This window comes from Cetorhinus maximus, chromosome 15 (genome assembly GCF_964194155.1).
Source record: "Cetorhinus maximus chromosome 15, sCetMax3.hap1.1, whole genome shotgun sequence".
Lineage (NCBI taxonomy): Eukaryota > Metazoa > Chordata > Chondrichthyes > Lamniformes > Cetorhinidae > Cetorhinus > Cetorhinus maximus.
The window spans coordinates 68,370,565-68,393,268 of NC_135893.1; the positions used below are offsets into that span (position 1 = coordinate 68,370,565).

The 22,704-nt window shown below is 41.3% G+C and overlaps 1 protein-coding gene across 1 annotated transcript in view; it reads right to left on the reverse strand.

Annotated features, from left to right (window-relative positions):
* The window catches only part of card11 (caspase recruitment domain family, member 11), a 225,828-nt gene that overhangs the window by 202,478 nt on the left and 646 nt on the right, over positions 1-22,704 (reverse strand). The window lies entirely within an intron of this gene.

Here is a 22,704-nt window from a genome sequence, read left to right on the forward strand (position 1 = left end):
ACCTGCAAGTCCTCACAGCGCCAGTGGCCACAGTTGGTCATTGCCAAAGTGGGAGATGGTGTGGGCTTCAAGCTTTCCAGCTCATTGCCCATCCATTGACGGTGAGCGGGGAGGTCCGGGGCGACCTCACGTCAGTGGAGCAGCTGCCTGTTGTATCTGCGGGTTCCTCTCACGGCGCTTCGGATGGGGGCAACAGCTGCCCCACCCCTCTCCCAGTGACCGCTTCATCGGGTGAGGCTGTGACGACTGGGGAGATGCCACCTGTGGACCTGGCAGATCGCTCTCAGACAGGGCCAGCACAGGCTCTACAGGCCAGAGGGCAGCCGCCAAGGTCATTGAGGCCAACAGGACAGCAGAGTGAGCAGGCTGTCTCAGATGCCACTCCGACCGATGGGGCGGCACCAAGACGTAGCACCCGTAAACGTAAGCATAAGGCATCTTAGGCACACCACGGGTTTCTCGTTGGTGCTTTTGTGTTGGCCCTAGATTAGAGACTTGTTATTTGTTTCTGCTTGAAAAACATTTTGTTTTGACTTTGTGAGAACTTCTGATGGTGAAAATTAAAACCAGATGTGTTACCATGGCTGAGAATGGCTCCTTTGTTCTGTATTCTGCAATAAATACTCACAGACCAGATTGACAACCCCACTGAGCCCTCTTATCCCACCCATGGATGAGTTTGATTAAAAAGTCTCTTACCCACCTGCCCGTTGCGCCCGTGCGCCGACCTGAAGATCTCACGGGCAGCTGAAAATCGCCATCGATTGATGATTTAAGGGCCTTAACTAGCCCGTTAATTAATGGCGGGCACGCGTGGAACTTCATCGCGCGCCCGCCCAGCGAAATATTGCGATGGCACGCAGTGATGTCAGGATGCTCGCCCGACATCACCGCGCATCATTTTATGTGCTGACGTGCGGGGCCCGCCTCCCAGCACATCAAAGCAGAAAATTCTGCCCTATGTTCTCCAGTCCAAGACTCCCCAAAATAGTTCCTACCTAGCCAGCCTATCTGTTCCCCTCAAGATATTATTGAAAACGTCAATCCCTGAACCTCATAAATTCAAGCAACTCATCCCTAGTTTATTTAATCTCTCTTAATTTAACCCTTGGAATCCAGGTATAATTCTGGTAAATCTATGTTGCACTCCATCTGAGGCCAACATATCCTTCCTAATGTGCAGTGGCCTGAACCGCTCACCATATGCCAAGTGTGGTAAACTAGGGCTTTGTGTAGATGACTTCTACCCCTTATATACTAGTCATCTAGAAAAAAAAGCCAGCATTCCATTAGTTTTTCTCATTATTTTTTGTACTTGTTCATAACATTTAAATGATCTATGTACCTGAACACCCAAGTCTCTTTGAACTTCCATTGTTTCTAGCTTTTCACCATTTAGAAAGCACTCTGTTCTAACCTTTATAGGCCCAAAGTGGATGACCTCACATTTGCCTACATTGAAATCCATTTGTCACAATTTTGCCCCTTCACTTAATCTATCAGTCTCTTTTTATAATTTTACACTTCCATCTACACTGCTTACAATGCTGCCCATCTTTATGTCATTGGCAAATTTAGATATGTAGCTTTCTATCCCATCATTTAAGTCATTAATAAATACAATACTTTTACCCGCTGGCCGCGATGGTGGGTTTTCACGCTGTATCATCCCAAACCCGCCATATTATGTATACATTCCCAGGAAATGTGCCGTTTCCATGGTGGGCGGTCTGTCATTCACCTGCCACGCTGTTAACTCGCTGCTTCATCATGCCAGGCACCACATTGAAAGTACAGCCACGCTCAGTGCTTCCAGCCCAGGACTGCAGCAAAGAAGACATGGCCCCGAAAGGCAAGATGACTGTAGCCCTCGAGCGCCCTTTGGATGCGGTGGAGGGCCGCTGTGATGTCCTAGACCCCCGCCCTGGCCGCAGGAGGGGCAGCTACATTACCACTAGGGCTTGGTAGGCGATGGCAGTGGTGATTAGTGCCAATGCTGCACAGAAGAGGTTGACCATCCAATTCAGACAGAAGATGAATGATCTCATCCGTGCAGCCAGGATATGGCAACCATCTCATCACTCTAAACTCACACACTCAAACCCATCACACATTCACTGGCATCTCACCCACTGCCAGCTCAAGGGACGTCACCCATTCTCACACACATACCCTCACATGTCCATCTGGCCTCACCTCCTCTGGAGACTGCCTCCTCAGGCATCACCATCAGGAGGCTACTTGCACAGATCAACATCTGCCCCCACACACACCCTGGGATACCCTCCTTCCCCAGTACAGCTCTCATCCTGCAGCCTCTTCCCTCACCTGAGGCCACTTCTTCCCCTTTCGCCAAGCAAGCCCTAGCAGTACAGCCATTGAAAAGCCACCCACATATGGCTGTTCTGGTCGGTAGAGACCTACACCTAAATGTGATGTGGTGCTGCCTGCGAAGCCTGGCGCTGATGACTGTGAGCGCTGACCGAAGCAAGGTAGGCAAACAAACCTTGAAGTCCCGAGTGAAGTGTAGCCAGCCAAATGCACATCGCATATGTGCTGTTGTGAAACATGTCGGCGTGTTTTCCCGTCAATGTGGACGGACGATCTAGCGGTGGGGGACGATTCTGGTGGGCAGGCCTAGTAATGGTATGCTGATGTATCACAATGAGGTTCCCAACATCCAACGGCAGGGAATGTGGCCCACCATCGGCGGGTTGAGCGGACAATCACAAACTGATTTCACGCCATTGTGAAACCAATTGCGCCATATTAACCACTCTCACCACCGGTCATGCCCAACGCCAACAGACACTTAAAATCCCGGCCAGTGAATAGTTGCGCTCCCAACATAAATCCTTGCAGGACATCACTAGTCACATCCTGCCAATTAGAGTACCTGCCCATTATGCTAACTTCCTGGTTCCAACTGCCCAACCAATTTTCTAACCATGTCAATAATTTGCCTTCAGTTCCATGGGCTTCAATTTTCGTAGTCTCTAATGAAGGATTTTGTTGAATGCCTTCTGTAAATCTACATAAATAACATCCATAGACGTTCCCCTGTCCATTATTTTGTCACTTCGTCAGGCTCCTCAGACATGGTCAACCCTTGCAAATCCATGCTGGCTCGCTCTCATCAGTCGAAAATTTTCAAGGTATACAGTCATATTATCCTTAATTATAGCCTCTAGTAATTTCTCAACAACAGATGTTGGGCTGGCTAGTCTTTAATTTGCTGGTTCTACTCTCACCTTTCTTAAATAGCAAAATGGGTTGTAGTAATTTTCCAATCTAAAGGAATAGTTTCCAAACCAAGTGAACTTTAGAAGGTTGTAGTTCAGGCATCTGCAATGTTCTCACCCATTTCTTTTAAAACCCTGGGATGGAAACCATCTGGTCCTGGCGACTTGCCACCCTAATGGCATTATTTCTTCATCAATGCTTTTTGTTTAAATTAATTTTGCTGAGTCTCTGTCCCCGATTCAGTATTAGTTGCCTTGGGGTTTCTGGGATGGTGACCACTTCTGCTACTGTAAATGCTGATACAAAGTAATTATTCAGCATGCCCACCATTTCCTTATTTCCATTGACAATATCACAGTCATGAGCTGTGAAGGGCCACATTGCTCCTGACCACTTTCTTTTTCCTAATTGTGTTGATTTTGGTGGCCCTTTCAACTTTCTTTTCATACTCCCTTTTTGTAGCTCTCACCTTTCTCTGTTCTTCATTTCTTTCCAATGTGCCAGGATCTGGTGCCGTATGTGGAGTTTTGTATTCTTTTTCTTTTAGTTTTATGTTGTCTCTTAGTCATTAGTCATCCATGGCTGTTTTTTGACAACTATAGCTCTTGGTCCTTAGGGATATAAATTGGTCTTGTATCATACTAAATTCATTTTTGAATACCTACCTCTGATCTTCTGTCCTTTTTCCCATTAACAAATTTACTCACTTTACTCTGGACAGTCTCTGTCTCATCTCATTGAAGTCAGCCTTACCTAAATCTGGTATCTCAGTGGCTATTTTGTGTTTCTTCCTTTCAAACACTAGATTGAATTCAATCATATTATGATTGCTATTAGGTAAATGTTCACACACCATTAGACTGTCAACTAAATCTGGCTCATTGCTCATTACTAAATCTAATATGGCACCACCCGCCGCCATCTTGTCATCTCTCGGACATATCCTCACGAAATCCCAGGCGCACTCAAGAAATTCAGTACTTTTCTGATGTGTGCTAGTCTGCTTATCCCAATCTATTTTGAAGGTTACAATCCTCCATTAAAACCTCTCTGCCTTTGCTATGTGTTTGTATAATCTCTGCATTTATACAATGCAGGAATCCCAATACAGGAACATGGCAACCAATTTACACGAGACAAGATTCCACAACCAGCAATGAGAAAATGGCGAGCTACAACCAAAGTCACCACCGCCATCTTACCTCTCCTTATATCCTCTCTTACACCAAAGTGGTTTCATCCTTAATCACTTAAGGCTACTCTTCCCCCTCAACCATTTTCCCTGTCTCTCTTGTAGACCTTATACCCGGTATATTCAGTTCCCAGTCATTTGTCATCTACTATCGTGCCCAGCTTCAGGTTCAAGTTCCTTTTTTTCTTACCCTTGATTAGCTGTGACTCAGTGGTAGCATTCTTGCCTTTGAGGTAGGAGGTTCTGTGTTCAAGTCTCACTTGAGCATGAAATTCAGGTTGTGTTTTATTCCTACTTTGCAGCCCAGGGGTGCTGAACCCAGTTGTAGCACAACAACTGTTGCCCTGTCTAAGGTCAGCTAAGCTAGCATGAACTGCGATCAAGTCAGGATGGTTTTGCTCTGACTGGCTTGCTACCACGCTAGACCAATCAGTGAGCTTTTATGACTGTGCGCTAACCCTTGAAAAGCTACAAGTCATTAACAAGTTTCAGAACATGCACATTTTCTGTCACATCACAGCCGCCAAAGCAGTTATGATGATTACTATCCAGAAGCATAGTGCACATGCAGGTCTTCTGTTTTGATCTGAAATTCCCCATGCATTGAGCTACTGATATTGGAATCGCTAAGGTTGTGGGATGAAGCACATTCTCACTGTGAAGGAGGGCATATTATGGATAAAGCAGAGGCATTAATAAAATCTTGAGGTGCGTGTGCAACACTGGCCAGGGCGAGGTGGAGGGTGGTGGGTGAAGGGTAGAAGACCCTAGATAGGTGCCTTGACCATCATTAATCACTCCTGCCCTCCACTCTATCACAAACCCTTCCCTTTGTTTATTCCCTAACCCCCATCCCCTGTCCACTCAACCCTTTCCCCGCGTTGCATTTGCTTGAAAGCTGTTCATTTCTAACACCTTCCAGTTCTGATGAAAGGTCATCTGTTTCTCTCTTTACAGATGCTGCTAGACCTGCTGAGTATTTCCAGCATTTTCTGTTTCATTTTTATTTGAGGGGAAAAAGTTATATGTATTTTTAAAAATGTAATAAATAAGAAGCATGTTAATTCACTGTTAAATTATTCGAATTGCAGTCTCAGTGATTTAGTTTAAAACAATTACAAAGAGAAGCAGTCTGTAGTATTTTTCCACAGCTTTACAAAATGGTTTATGGAGCCTAAAGACTGATGGCAGCTTTAATGAATATAAATTATTCACGGATTTTAGAGAGCATGTTATTAATAACACACTTCCTTTATTGCTTTCTTTCCACAGCAAATGCAATGTTCTGATAAGCTTATAAAAACTCATACTCAGTATATAGGAAGTTCAATACAATGAGATAAAGGGAAGCAATCTATGACAAAATGGAAAAAAAATACCAAAAAGGATGCCTTACTTCTGGGAAGTTCGTAAAAACAGCATCACATGATACTCTCAGGTTCAAATGGCTGCTGTGTTTTGCAAATGGCATTTGCTCCCGCTTAGGTCAGATTTTCCAACAGTAGCAAAGGAAAATACAGCTTCCTCTTGATCAAGCTGCTTTGCAGATGCTTTCTACTTTCATTGGTTGTTTTTTGATTCCAAGTCAGTGTTTCTAGTGTGGCTCAGTGGGTTGCACTCCACAGACTTGAGTGCAAAATCCCAACAGACACTCCTCAGGAGTGAGCTGAATTGTCGGAGGTGCCATCCTTCGGATGAAATGTTAAACCAAGGCCCATCTGACCTCTCACATGGCCATAAAAATAATGCATTTTGGACCTTATTTTGAAAAAGAGTGAGACTTCTCCCCAGAATCCTAGACAATATTTATCCCTCACCTAACATCACTAAAATTGATTATCTGGCCATTCTCTCATTGCTGGTTGTGGAATCATGTCTTGTGTAAATTGGCTGCCATGTTTCCTGTATTTGAAACAGTGGCCACATTTCAAAAGAACTTCATTGGCTGTAAATCATTTTGGGATGTCCTGAGCTTGTGAAAGGTGATTTGGAATAGCAGATTCTTTCCTTCTTACATCTCTTCTTCAAAAGCCACCTCAAGATCTAACTCAATGCCTTCAGTCACCTCCTCTCCATTTTTCTTTCAATTCCCACTTGGTGTCTTCTGTCCACTGTTTGTCAAGCAGCTTCACCATGTTAAAGCTATTACTTTGTAAATTCTTGGTATAACTTTGCAGAGACTGGATATTGTATCTAGAACCACCTTGGCTGGCATGGCTAAGGTCTCCATTGGATATGATAATTTCTCACCAATCCATCGGGAGAGCTTCATTAAAGCGGTAACAAGTGTTGCAGTACTGAAAGAAAATTTGGCAATGGGAAGTGCAGTTTTCAAATTGAAATTTTATTATACGATGAACTGGAATTGCAGAGTGCTAGGGAAGGAAATGATCTCAAGTGATTCCATTTCCTCCTCAGGCAACTGTACAACAACAAAACTACAACTAAACTATTTAATTGTGCGCTTTAAAAATCTTGTGGTGATCACGTGTTTGCCCAAATCATTATTATGGTCAAGCCTTTGATTCCCAGCGCACTTGCCAAAACATGTTCATGGGTTCCACAAAAACATTTGGACATCTCTCATCACAAATATAACTGGCTCTGCAGTGTTCTGTGAAGTGAATTGTAAGTCTTAGATAAATTATTCATTATTGCAAAAGATCCAAAAAAACAACCAACTCGGTTGAAAATTATTAGGGGCGAAAGGGGAAGCCAGGTGGAATATTGTTACCAGAAATGTAATAAGTTTCTAGAATAAAACAGCAAGGAAAACCACCCATGTAAATAGTATAAAAGAGCTGTCATTCATGTACATCACATCTCCTAGAATGCTTCAAACTGCTTCACATTCAATTTGTTACCTTTGAAGACAACCACAACAATATTCTACAAGCACCAATACAATGAATGACCAGGTGGGTGGTGCTGTGGGAGAAAAATTATCAAACCCACCAAGAAAAGCTCCTGCTTGTCTTCGAATTGTGCAATGAGATGTGTTATTTCCACCTATAGTAATAAATAAGGTCACAGCGTAGCATTTCATTGCATGTTCCTTTGGAGTACAAACTCAATATAGAACTCAATTGAAGCCTCCATCTAAATTATATGGTCAAAACTGAAGAACACGAGTGGCCCAAGACCTTGGACACATGGATAGAAAAGCTACCTACTGATCCAAGGTGGCACTTGGAATAGGATTCTTTTGAAACTGAACAGGCTTCTCGGAGCTGGTGCATTTTTCTGTTGCTGAAAATTCATTTTTCTTAATTCCAATCCCATTGGAATAAATTCCACCTTTTCTTTTGGTGAACATTCCATAGATAGGAGCCAAGCCACACTAAATGCTGCACCTCTGAGTTGATGCTCTTAATGACATTGGGGTTGAATCTCATGTCATCAGAATATCATTAGAATTCTGTTAGAGATGTTTCCTGTATTGTTTTATTAAAACTTTGTCTCCTCCATCGTAATATACCACAAACATTCTGTGTCTTAGTTCTTACAACAATCTACAAAGAAAGTGCAGAGTTTACATCCTATTAAATAGTAGACGAACACACCCATGCACAGACATATCCTAATATGCAACCTTCCCTGTCTCTCTCTCTCTCTCTCTCTCTCTCTCTCTCTCTCACACACACACACACACACACACACACACACGAGTTAACAGACACGTACTTCACAAAATCAAAATGCTGAAAATCTGAAATAAAAACTGAAAGTGCTGGAAATGCTCAGCAGGTCTGGCAGCAACTATGGGATGAGACACAGAGTGAACATTTCAGATCTGTGACCTTTCATCAGACTTGAAACGTTAACCATCTTTCTCTCTCCACAGATGTTGTCAGACCTGCTGGGCATTTCCAGCATTTTCAGTTTTTATTACATATTACTTCACACTGTTAGAGCTAATTAAAATGAGTTTTAGTAATGATTCAGCCATGCTAGGATGTGCTAAATGCTGACATTGAATGCCAAAAGTGAAAAGTGTTTCATACACCAGTACTGACATTCTTCACTGTAATGAGCACAAAAAATGAGCAAAAAATAAACAAGTAGCATTTGCTTTTGAGGTAAAAATTGATATATATTATGAATCAAAATGCCAACACACCATTTGAAACAACCACTTCCCTTTAAATGATAGAAAACACAGAACAGTATTTTTCTATGTTTATGACAGCTTGTCGGAAAGGTGCAAAAATCTTTTCTCTCATAGGATTCAATGGCAGTGATGTACAATCCTTGATTCTCCTGAACAACAGTTTTGGCTTATTAAATTTTTTCATTTTTCCTCCTCATCTGATATTGCAACACAGAGCAGCTGCTACAAAGTCAAACCAATCGTGCTTCTAATATCAGTGCGAGACTCTGATACTCATGTGTCATGGGCCACACGAGGCTCACCTCACCCCCGGCTGTTAACAGATTAGCTCCTCTCTCACCCCAGTCTTTGCTTATGGTCAGCTATGGCTCAGCGGGTAGCATTCTTATCTCCATATCAGAAGGTTGTAGGTTCAAGTCCCACTGCCCCACCACATCCTGCACCCCCTGCAAGGACTTAAGCATAGAATCTAGGCTGGTACTCCTGTCAAGGCTACAGTATTTCAGGGGAGATCTTAAACCAAGACTCCACCTGCTTGCTTAAGTGGATATGAAAGATCACATGATACTATTTAAATAAGAGCAGGTAAATTCTCCATGGCGTAATGGCTAATATTTATCATCAAAACAGTTCATCTGGTTATTATCCTATTGTTGCTGTTTGTGGGACTTTGCTACCTGCAAATTGGTTGCTATGTTTCCTACAACACTTCAAAAGTACTTAATTGAGTGTAAAGTGCTTTGGGAAAGGCTTCCTGTGATGGTCTAAAGGCTGTAAGCTTAAAATAAAATTTTAAGTTTATTATAGTTGGATTGATATTCTGAATTTTCCAGTACCTCGCCTGGAATCTCCGTTGGCTTTCTCCAGCAGATCTGTGGACACCCCAGGGAAATAGCTAAAAATGACCATTGACATCCTTTTTCTAATGGTCCCATTAACCTTCCACCCAAGTTACTGCAAAGTAGTGCCTGAGGAAATTCAGAGCCATTGTATCTACCAAAAATTAAAATCAAAATAGTATCATTTCCTTTAGCTAATCTCACATGAAATTGGATTTTTTTTGCATATTTGGGGAGTTAAAGATGTTTATGGAGAATTTTACGATAGATCCCTAATCAAACCTTCAGCAAAGGTGTTAAAGATGGTCAAAGGTGCCCAGAGGTATGTTCGCTTTCCATTCCATTAAATACTTTCTCCTATGCTCCAGATGTGATTGCCAAAATGCTTTATCGCCTACTTGCAAATTTACATTAGTTTGAATCAAGACTCGTCACACAATCTCCTACTTGAACTCATTCTTCTCCATTACCGTAAAACTGTCCAGATACAACAACTTACATAGTACCTTTAACGTTGTAAGGTACTTCATAAGAGCATTATCAAATAAAATTTGACACTTGAGTCACATAAGCAGTTATTGGGGCAGATGACCAAAAGCTTCGTGAAAGAGGTAGGTTTTAAGGAGCATCATCTTACGGGAGAGAGAGATAGAGAGGCAGAGAGGTGTAGGGAGGGGATTTCAGAGCTTCGGGCACAGGCAGTTTAAAGAGAGTACTGGGATACAGATCTCAACATTGCTTAATTTTAATTTCTAACATAACAGTTGGCCAGTCTCAGCTCAAGTATTAAGTTTCCCTGGTAACAGTATATCTGCCATTTCTTTGAAATCCTATTCTATCTGCTTTGGTATACCTTGTCTTCTCTTTTACTCATGTCAACTTTGGTTATGTCCTAGACTATGGACTTGACCCTTCACCTAATTTCTCAGCCTCAGATCCTGACTACTGGCGTAGCAACAAACAAAACAAACTCCATCATCTAACCCACATGCCATGGCAGTTTAACACTCTCCCACTTCGTGTTCTTTGCGCATACCTTCTCCAGCTCCTTGAATTCTACAATGAACTCAGGGCAATTCTGTTTTTCCCACAAGTTAGAATAAAACCAGACGTGGTATAATGAGTGACACCTAAAATGAATGATAAGTTGAAATGGCTACATGACCGTTAAGAGCATTAACATAGTATGCTTGTCTGCTGCTGTTTTTATGAATGAGATGACTGTTATAATTAATTGTGAGTGGGAGAGAGTGCCAATTGCAACCAACCTAAAATAAGTTCACTGCAAAGTTAATAACTTCAGTTCATTTATCAGTCAGTCTGGTTGTTGTTCTTCATTAGCTTTATTTCCAGCGCAGAGTGATTGAATCTTAAGTGCCCTATGAAATGGCCTGGGAAGGAGGCCTTCAAATAAATGGCAGCCTTGCCAATGACGACCACATGGCAAGAATGAAAAAGAAAATAAGTTGGGATAAAGTACCTGCAATAGCTAAACTGAGGGATTAGGAAGGAATTGTGTTTAGGGTCTTTAAGGAAGCATGATATGCTTGTGGACAGAAACTTCCTGCTCAGGTTTGGAAGGGGTCACTTTGATCTTGAGTGATGATGTCAAACAGGCAGTACCTATTCAGACACACAATGTACATCTCTCCTGATTTGTATTTATATTCACTTCAACAGAAATAAAAAAATTGGAAGAGGTGTGAAAATGAGTGGCCAAATCAATATCACATACCTAAAGTCAACATTACCTCAAGTGACACAAACCTACACTATAGGTTACAACTGGGCTTCAGTGGACGTGGAACTCACAACCACATTGAGCAGTTGAGGCAAACAACAGAAACATTTAAGATGGAGCTAAATAAACATATAAGAGGGAAAAGAATAAAAGATAATGTTGATAGGTGAGACAAAGAGAGGTGGGAGGAGACTTGTGTGGGGCATAAGCAGCAACATAGGCTGACCGGTTTATTCCCATGCTAGAAATTCTATGTAATCTCAAGCATTCCATTGTGTGCAGGATGAACAAAGAATATCAAGTGTATTTGAACTAGGAGGTGCTCCTTGCTCTTCTGGGAAGGGAGGGTGAACTGTACTAAAAAGAGAACAATAACAGTATATGTGTCATATTGCTTCTTATTCTAACTCATTTGGCGGAATTTTAACTCACCTGAAACAAGGCAGGGGAGGAAGTGGGTGGAAAGGTTGAGGGAAGTAAAAATGTAAAAGATCTTAAACCCGAACCCAACCCATCTCAAACCTGCCCACTTCTGGTTTTAACCGAGGTGGGAGGAGGGATGTGGAGCAAACAAACTCACTCCCAGGAGGCAAACCCCTCATTTAAATATTTTGATGAGGCAGCGTTGTTCTGTTTTTTTTCTCCCTTCCAGTTTTAATTTAGCAACTAAAGGGAGGCAGTCACTGCTGCATGAAATAGCTAAGTGCCTTTTTAGCACTACCTGTGGGCCAGCAGGAGAAGTGCTTCCCCCAAACCCCCAAGTAATCTGTTAACCTACACAGCAATGGCCCTCCACCCCCAGGAAATCTAATGCTTTCCAAATCTCTCCTGGCGCCCCCACCCCACCCCACCCCATCAATGTCTCATCCATACCCTCCCTCCCATCTTCTCCCCAACCATGGCCTGGTGTCAAACACATACCCACCCTCAACCCTCTCAATCTGCCTTGATTATCATATTATAAAGATGAATTTAATCTACATCTATTATAATGGTCAAGGATTTCTCTGAACACTTTTAACTTGTGTTTACAGCAACAAGGCAATTTCAATAAGTAGGCCATCTCCTTAAGCCATCATGCAACTTACAATTACTAACATGGGATTTACAATTTTACTATCAACCCAAGGGATCTTCCTAAATGCTGTTGCAATGTAGTTACATATACCGACCAGTGTGATTTTAGCCCCAAGGCAGTTATTCATTCCTTCATGAAAGACAGGAATCAATACAGCACCATTTCTGGTGGGCCTTATTCCCATTGGAACACAAGAACCAGAATAGGCCATTCAGCCCTTTGAGCCTGTTCCACCATTCAATTAAATTGAATGTCCGATCTGAATTTTAAACTCCATCTACCCATCTTGGTTCCATAACTTTTAATACCCTTGTCTAACAAAAGTCTTTCAAACTCAGTTCTGAAATTTTCAGTTGATGCCTCAGCATCAACAGCTTTGTAGAGGACAGAAATTTCACAATTCAACTATCCTACTCCCAAATGATCTAATCTTTACCTTATTTGAATCTGTGCCTTCAAACTTAAATATCCTACTTACATCTCAGCATTTTAGTACCACTCAGCGTTTTAAATCACATTCTCACTGGGTATTCTTTTCTCCAAAGAAAAAAGTTACATTCTGTAACTCTCTCCTCATAACTTGGAGCTCTAATCGCTGTTAGCTCTTCATGTGACCCCCTTGCAGTGCTTCAGTGTTCCTTTGAAGGGAGGGACCCCAAACCACAGAAATATATTAAATGTGGCTCCTGTAAAGTCACTAGGATGTTTTACTACATTAAAGGCTTCATATAAATACAGGTTCTTTTTGTTGTAATTGGAAGAGCAAGAAAAATAAAATGGCTATTGTCAGTGGTAGTGATCCAGAATCTTCCATGACAGAACGTTTATGGTATCATGTATCGTGTAGACACCCATATGTTTAATTTAAGTTATATACAGTTCATTCATGTGTACTCTGCCTAAAGGCAGGTCCTTGGCTCGTTGCTTGCTGATGTTTCATCCTGAGCCATTTCCTTCGCTGTTTTTGTCACTGGCGGTTTGCCATTGCCTTCTACTTTCAGGGGCAAAGCAAAGAACCAGACCCCAAGTTGACCTAATCCAAAACAGTAATTGGACCCATGCTGTTGGTATTATTCTGGACCACACACTAGCCATCTATGCAACTGAGCTAACCGATTAAATACAGCAGCAGATGCAATATTTTCTCTTGCAATCAGATCTGACAAGACAACATCAATCAAAATCACACCACTTTAAATGGTAAATGCACATTGTATCTCCCCCACTGTCAAGCTGTACAGTGCTTTAGATTTTAAGTTAGCTGAGTGGTACCATGCTCGTCTCAGAGTTAGAAGGCTGTTGCTTCAAAGTCTCATTCCAGAGATTCTAACATATAATCTAGGTTGACGCTACAATGCAGTACTGTAAGAACATACGAAATAGGAGCAGGAGTTTGCTCCTTCGAGCCTGTTTCACCATTCAACTAGCTCATAGCTGATCTTCTACCTCAACATCATTTTCCTGCACTATCCCCATATCCCTTGTTATCTTTAATATCTAGAAATCTATCCATCTCTGTCTTGAATATACTTGATAACTGAGCTTCCACAGCCCTCTGGGAGAATTCTAAAGATTCACCACCCTATGAGTGAAGAAATCCCTTCTCATCTCAGTCCTAAATGGCCTACCTGTTATTCTGAGTTCTAGACCACCACCTCCAGCCAGGGAAACATCCTTCCTGCATCTACCCTGTTGAGCCCTGTAAGAATACTGCATGCTTCAATGAGATCACCTCTCATTCTTAGAGGCCCAGTCTCCTCGATCTCTCCTCATAGGACAATCCTGCCACCCCAGGGATCAGTCTGCTGGTCAACCTTTGTTGCACTCCGATTATGGCAAGTATATCCTTCCTTAGGTAAGGAGACCAAAACTGTACACAATACCCCAGGAGTGGTCTCGCCAAGGCTCTATATAATTGCAGTATGACTTAACTCCTGCATTCAAATCGTAGGAGTGCTTCACTGTTGGTTGGGCCACCTTCCAGACAAGACATTGACCTGAGACCCTGTCCACCTGTTCAACTGGATGTAAAAGGTCTCATCGTACTATTTGAAAATAAGGAAAACTTGTGTGGGACTCCTGCAAGGGATGGAGTTAGGTTAAGGTTACGTCCATAGTGTTTTTCTTGCAGCTTTCTGGTACTAAATACTATTACGCAAGGAGAGGTGATCATAACTCGACCAGAAGAGGTGGAATGGTCGTACAAGACATATTTTACTCGATGGCTCAGTCATAGGAAACTTAACAGGAGAGAGATCCTGGCAGAGAACAACAGTGAGGTACAATGATATGAATTAAAAAGGAAATGAATATTGGTTCCAAAACATTGCACTGAGACAGAGGTAACAAAAACCAACATACTCCTTATTAATAAATAAAAGCAAAAAATAAATACTGTAGATGCTGTAAATCTGAAATAAAAACAGAAACATTTCTACCTCTCTTTAGTCTGAAGAAGTCATAAGGACTCGAAACATTAGCTCTGTTTCTCTGTCCACAGATTTTGCAAGGCCTGCTGAGGTTTTCCCTATTAAACAGGGATACATAGTCATCTTAGAATATTAAAATACAAAACCTGAAGAAAAAGTGAAGTATGCCTTAACTATCCGACAAACAAAATGAATGATATAGCTTGCAATAATTTTGGTGCAATAACATTATTGAGTTCCGAAGTAATTTTTGGCTCGATGCATAGAGATAAGCAGTCAGAAAGGGCATGGAAAAAGCAGAGGTCAAAAGAAATGACCAGATGGCGGATAAGAGAGCCCACCAGAAGGAAAAAAGCCAATGCTATTCATCTGTATCAACTGTGGAAGGGACTGCCACTCACAAATCGACCTCTACAGCCACAACATATGTTCAGTACAGAAGTGACATACACCCTGGGCACAGTCCATCGAGATGGACAGATGCCATCATCATCAATGGTTCAATCAAGTGAATGTTTTAAAAAAATCTTCAATTCGTACCTTCCCTCACTACCATTTTGTACAAGTGAACATACATTCTGTTATCACAGCATCTACAGCACGTCACTCCAGTAGTGAGATTACATGATTGGATATACCCATCATGCACAGACATGCAGGAAATCAATTAACCTTTGAGGACAGTGTTAGCATTTCTGCACTGAAAGCAAATACAACGCAAAAAAAAAAATTGTTTATTCTATGCATTTCTCCCAGGCTCCAATGGGAGAAAAGCACTAATGTCAGTTGTTCTCAAGTGCTTTTTTAAAGGTTTCTGAACAGATAGAAAAACTGAAGAAGAAAATCAAATTTCTTAGAATCTGATCCAGATCTTTGGCCAATATCTGTAGCCATATTCACATAGGTAGAACCTTATTCCTTGTGAGCTGTGGCTCAGTGGGCAGCACCCTTACCTCTCAGTGAGAAGACTGTGGGTACAAACCCCAATCCATGCACATCGCTACCGAGGCCAGTAGCTTGAGTCGGGAAATTTCCCGGTTTCCTTCACCCACCTCAGTATAAAGGCCTCCAAATCGCACTAACTTCACTCCAGGGAGTGTGGTGGAGGGGTGGAGATGTGGATGGGTGGCAGGCGCAGAATAGAGTCTGGCTCACTGCCCCCAAAAGCGGAGAGTGGGTAGCTGAGTGCTGAGGTGGGCTGGTTAAAAGGCCCACCTTGGCGCTCTGGGACTCCGTCCCACTTGTATTGTGATATTTTAGACCCACTAGCCCCCCCACTCCAACCCCCGATCCACTCCCCATGCCAACTCATGCACCCCACCCACCTCAATGGCCCCTCATATCCTCCATGCCAACTCATGGCCCTTCCATGCCCAATCCAGGCCATAAGCACAAAATCTAAATTGGGATTCTAGTGGTGTGCTGCAATGTTAAATGTGCTACATTTTGGACTACATGCTAAACTCAGGTTCCATTTGCTCTCTCGGGTGGATGCAAAAAATCCCATGCACTATTTGAAAAAGAGCAGGGGAGCTTTTCCCAGTATCCTAACCAATATTTATCCCTCAACTAGCATCACTAAAACAGATTATCAGCTCATTTTGTGGGACCTCACTTTCTCCAAATTAGCTGCCACATTTTCTATGTTACATCAGTGATTACACTTCAAGGGCTTTGAGTAAGGCAGCAGTGTACTTGTATCGCTATCATATATCACAGCCCAGTGATCTGGTAATTGGGACAGTGTGCACCCTTAACCTTTGCACATTTTACCTTTTTGGTTCTGAATGTGCTGGACAATTTGTTAAACGTACACAGAATTTTTCATTAAATCTTTACATGTTATTTCAAACTATAATTCCATCCCTTCATCCTGCTAATGGTGGGAGAGGTTCCTATGCCAAGGAACTCCCTCTCTAAATCCTCTATCTCACCACATCTCTCTCCATCTTTAAACACCATCACAAACCTATCTATTTCACCAAGCTTTCCGTCATCTCTCTTGACTCTTCTACCATGACTAAGCATTTGCTTATTCATTATCTCTTTAATTAATTTTTTCCTTCCCTTAATGTCAAATGTTTTGGAATATTCTCTAAGTGAAAGATACAAGTTGGTGCTGTTAGGTGTTAATTGGTTAGGGTCTTCTGTGCCTACTAGCAGAAGAGACAACCTGTTTTTTCCTGTCCAGAGCAAGGTGTCTGATTCCGATCGGAGCATCATCTTATCTTGGGTCTAGCAGACTGCGATTTTCCACAGTTGATTTTTACACTTGCAAATCTGTGATAGGCTTGCCTCATCTTTGGGTCATTTCCATAATGAAAGGCAGATCGTCAGTATAATTCACAACATATTACCAGAAGGACCATTAGGCTGCTCTCCAGAATGGCTCCTTCCTGGCTCCACTGGAATTTATACTCTGACCAACACAGCTCTCAGGGTCACGGGAGTGGGCAATCCTTCCTGCCACATCGAACTGTTGTTAGCAGTTAGCTGGGGCTGTTTTCCTTAGAAAAGAGAAAGTTAAGGGGAGATTTAATAGAAGCTATAATGGAGGGATTGACAGAGTAAGTAAGGAGAAACCATTTCTAAAGGCAGAAGGGTCAGTAACTCGAGGACACAATTAAGGTAATTGGCAAAAGAATCAGAGGTGAGATGAGGAGAATTTGTTTTATGCAACCAGTTGTGATCTGGAAAACACTGCCTGAAAGAGTGGTGGAAGCAGTATCAATAATAACTTTCAAAAGGGAATTAAGTAAATACTTAAAGGGAAATATTTGCAGGGCTATGGGGAAAGAGCAGGGGAATGGGACTAATTGGGCTCTTTCAAAGAGTTGGCACAGGCACAATGGGCCAAATGGCTTCAACTACTGGGTATCAGGCTAGGTTTCATTGCTGTCAGGTGATGTTTCCACATCAGGAGGGATAATTGGCTGCCCTCAAACAGGCAAGAGATGAGAAAGTTTATCACAAAGTGAGGCCAATTTGCCACTCAAGACTGCTGCCTACATAGGCCATTAGTTTACCGTGCCATGAATTCTACCTCAGCTATTAAATCTGCTCAGGGAAAGTCCTGCCTAGATACTCCCTGATGTAGTGGTAATCAATTTCTATTTATTTTACATCCAGAATACATATCCATTCCTTCTGGCTGAGACACTGAGGAGAAAACAATATTTTGATAGAGTTCACCTGAATAAAATGTGAATAGACCATAATACAGTACTAAGGTAAAAAAAGGATATGATTCCATTATTACTGGGACACCCTCATTTACCGATAACAGAGTGCACACTCTCTCCCCAAAGGCACACCTCCATTCACCTAAATACAGTGCAGAGTCCCTATCCATAGACACACTCGTATTCACTATGTTACTTAGCACATTCTCTGCACAAAGACACACCCGCACTCATCCTGATACTGTAAACACTCGGCGTGTAGACACACCCGCACCTCACCCTGATATGCCCCTGGGTCACGCTATCAGTTCACTAGAGCTGTAAAGATACTGGAAAGATTACAGGGAGGTTTGGGGTCAACTTATGGGAGTGACCAATGATTCTGAACCCAAAGTAACATAGACGGAAATTTGTAACACATGCCCAGGGGTTCTGAGGGACAAAGGAGAATTATTTGGACATATCTTTTACGCCACCTATGCCTTGGGATGTTTACTACATTAAAGGTGTTGTTACTAAGGCATTCTGTATATATAACTCAGGAATGAAGATTGGATGAAGAAATCCTAAATGGAATGGCAAGGGCTAAATTTTCATTATATGAGCACCAGAATGCCTAAACATTGAAACTGCTGGATTATTATCTCCAAAGAGGCATTTGGCAATTTCACCAAATACTGTATAATCCAAATCATTTTGAAGAATATCCAGAGAGAGCTCACATAATCTAATTTCTGTGAGTATTAAACCTGATATTGGCTCCTAAGAGGGATGTTAAGTTTAAGAATGCCTGGCATTGTGTATTTTACTTTAAAATCCACAAATTGTCATTTTATCTAATGGGTTGATTGTGGCTGTAACACCATATCATATATCACCATATAGAACCATAGAATCTTACTGGAAGCCAATCAGCCTGCCATGGCAGTGCCAGCTATCCAATTAGTCCAACTTCCCTGCTTTTTCTCCTTAGTCCTCCAATCTTTTCCCTATTCAAATACAAATCCATACTCATTTTCACTTTCATAAACTGAAAGGTTTGTGGTTAAAAATTAAATTATTCTTCTCCCCTTCAAGACAGTGGAAACAAACTCTGACATTTGAATTATAATAAGAACAGAATTTGCTTTTATGCAGTTTTATAATCTGTGCACCTGAAACACAATTGTTGATTCACATCTTCATAAGGCCTAGACTTTTCAGAGTCATATTTTGCCCTGTTAAACACTTAAGCAAGAAACTCTCTACTTGTTTTAAATGTAAGTTGATACGAAGTCTTTCACAGAAAACACCAAAATACTCAGCAGGTCAGGCTGTCTTGCTACACAGATGCTAGCTGACCTGCTCAGTATTTCCAGAATTTTCTGTTTATACTCCTAATTTCAGATTTCCAGCATCCGCAGTCTTTCACCTTTGTATTTATGCTATTAATTCACATTTATTTGTACGTTAAAAATATACTTTCTCCTCCTCTCAACTCAGATTTCCAGCAGCTGTATGGAATTCCAGCACCCTTCAGTTGACCATTCATAAATAACCATGGATGATGATGCTAAAAGTAGTTTTAACTTGCACTCATAGACCCTTTCATGACCTCAAGGTGTCCCAAAGCGCTGTGCAACTAATGAAGTACATTTGAAGTGTAGTCACTGCTGTAATGTAGAAAAAATGGCAGACAATTTGTGTGCAGCAAACTCTCACAAGCAGCATTGAGATCATGACCATATAATCTGATTTGGTGATGTTGGTTTAAGGTTAAATACTGTTCAGTTCTTCTTCGAAATAGTGCCGCGGTATCTTTTCACCCATCTGAAAGGGCAGACAGGGCTTTTGCTTAACATCTCATCCAAAAAGTAAATTTAAATGCAGTACTTCAGTGGTTTTATTCTGCCTCTGGGACAGAATCATCCATTTTGGAGGTGGGACATACATTGCAGACATTAGCTTCTGATTGGTTATACAGTGACTCCAATTGCAGATTTTCCAAGCAATTGTTTGTCTGAGTCAAAAGATTGAAATGATCATGTCAAAGACACAATTAGGTCAACTTTTAACTTTGTTGTCTATTGTTAGAGAACAACCTCTACAGCTAAAGTAGTTCTCAAGCTGCCAATGCTGGAAATCCAATTGCACCTCAATGACATAACTCAATAGATATATTCCAAAGTTTAAACCCAGCCTATGTCACAGACTACTCCACCACCTAGACAGTGGGCAAGTGACCTATTCCCAAACTTCTGTCACTGTAGCTCTTTAACCAACTATCAGGAAGTGCATGGAGCCACAGACTGACTCACTGACAACTTTTATTCCCCCATTATATGGGTGAGTCCTTCCATTTGAAATCTTCCTGATGACCCTACCTGGCTTAAAACCCCTGTTTCTAGGTTAGTCAGAAGACTAAATATATAAATTGACTTAATCCCAACATTGGAGCAAATACATGAAACTATTAGCTAAAAGTGACTGACATTCTAAAGCCAAGACTGACCCTGATAAAGATAACATAGCAGTGTGGCAGACAACTGAATGGACCATAGAGATCTGGAGTTCTTTAGCCCAAAAAGTTAGAGATGCTGGGACAAAAGTATCTGTCAACACTGAGGTCGCTAGATTTTTGTTGAGTAAGGGGATAAGGAAATGGAACTAAGGTGGCTAATTGGAGTTGAGGTATAACAGAATGACAGAGCAAGATCAAAGAGTTGAATTCCTGTTCCAGTTCCTAGCTAAATGAATTATTTCATCATTAGGACTCTAAGGTAAAACCTGACGACACCTTTATGAAAATGTATTGAATACACTCTGATTTACATATCCAATTACCTAGACAAAACCAAACAGGTTAATGCCTGAATTTATTTTAAAGCCAAGTGTGAAATTCGGTGCCAAGTTAACTTGTAGCAGCATGTAAACTTAAACGTGGGTGGAAAACCTGGGAAAAGCTTTGCAACATAATAGCTGGACAATGTGATTTGGCTGGAGTTATATGCTCCTTCCAAGATGTTCCAGAGCTGAAGGCTTTCTGTGAAATGTTGCAAGAAGGTGATAAGAGGTTTTCAGTTGTCAGTCTAACTGTTTCGGCTAAATATCTAATTCTTGTAGCAATGAATGAGGTGCCGTGAATCTACCAAGGCCTTGTTTGTAGCCCAGCACTCTAATGTAGATAATGCTCAAAGTTTACATTTGTAATTGGATTATAGGCATGTGTTTTTTTAAAATTTACTTTTAAATGATTCATATCACACAGTGCAGTGTATTCAGCAGCTTTCAATTTCACTAGTTCAACAAATTAAGGTAAAATGACTTGCTTTAAAGCGAAGGCACTTACTCCAAGAGGTACCCAAAGTAATCTTTAAATGAGAGGTTTATTCTAAAAGTTGAATTTTAATTGCCTCTCCACAAAGACCCAGCAGTTTTTAATTTGCTCAAAGTGGAGCAATTACACTCCACTGGCATCAGCTAAAGCGGGTGTCTTGCAACATGTCTTCTCAAGGACATTGGTGTCAGTGTGATCACTCTTCCTCAGAGCAGTCACAAGTCATTAGAGTTTATTTGCCCAAATTTGCTGTCAGATTGTCATGAAAACAGAACACAAATATATACAGAGCAAGCAAAAATGAAAAGATGGTTTATAATGGATCTGGTGCTAACTAAACCATGCCAGCTGCCTTCTAATTATGAAGGAAGTAATGCATTTTCTCCACCGCAGCATGTTTCATTACATACACAAACACACCATCTCAGCAATGGATTGCTCGGGGAGGAATGGAGGAGAAGAGGTAGGAAGGAAGGAACAAATTGAGGACAGGAGGAAGGAAGAAAGGGTTTGCATTCATATTGTGACTTTCACAGCCTCAGGATACCCCATGCGCTTTACAGTCAATTAAGTATCTTTGAAGTCCTGTAATGTTATTTAATCGTTGCTTCCAATGATTAAACCCACCAATTGAATCATAGGCCAGGTATGTCACAGATTGTGCAGAGTGCCCCGATCTTGGCTGGAAGGGCAATTGAGCAAGCATCATCCTAAGCCTGAGGAGGGGGAAGAAATCAGCTCCATTCCTGCCCCCATTGCTATCCAGTGACTCCTGATAGAAAGTGTAAACCTGTGTGTGGATGAAGGCAAGGACCAGACAGAATAGGATCTGATCATGTTTCTGTTAACAGCTAAAATAGTACTCCAACCCTCAAAGAATTGATCCCCCACAATTTAGCACTTTAAGAGAGGGACACAGTATTATTCAAAACGACTTAAGTACGAGTAGTCCAGTAATGTGATATGTGCAATAAAAGGGAACACTATTTAAATGCTGATAAAATGTTAACTAAACTCGTATTATCTAAGTTAAATCCAAACATTCAAACACTTTATATTTGTTTTATTATGAATCTTAACATAGGTCTCCAGAGATACAGCAACTTTAAAAACATCTATTAATTGAGTGTAAGCCAGTTCCACAGTTGTTATATTCATTGCATAAATGTCATAAGGAGCATCGAGAATGGATGTCGAACAATCATCACCTTTTGTCACACTGTTGGGCAACTCATTATAAAAAAAACTTTCCCTTGCTCCACATAACAACTCCAGTAGCTGAGCATGTCCAAGCAATAAAACAGCTCTTCAACAAGAACTCATTGGTTAACTCTCGAGATTTTCTGGTTCTAAAGTTTGGCTGTATTCCAAACTTAGCCCTATTTTACATATTTCTCGTTTTTTTTTAAAATTGTGCCATCGATGCCAATTTTAAAAATCAGCCATTTACACAAATTGCATTCTCACACACACCAACTTGTTTGTTCAGAAACTTTTAAAATCAGAGTTTCTTGAAGCTGGTTACTTCCCTCATGAGCTTGACAAAACAGAAATCCCTTCCATAAGCAGTACA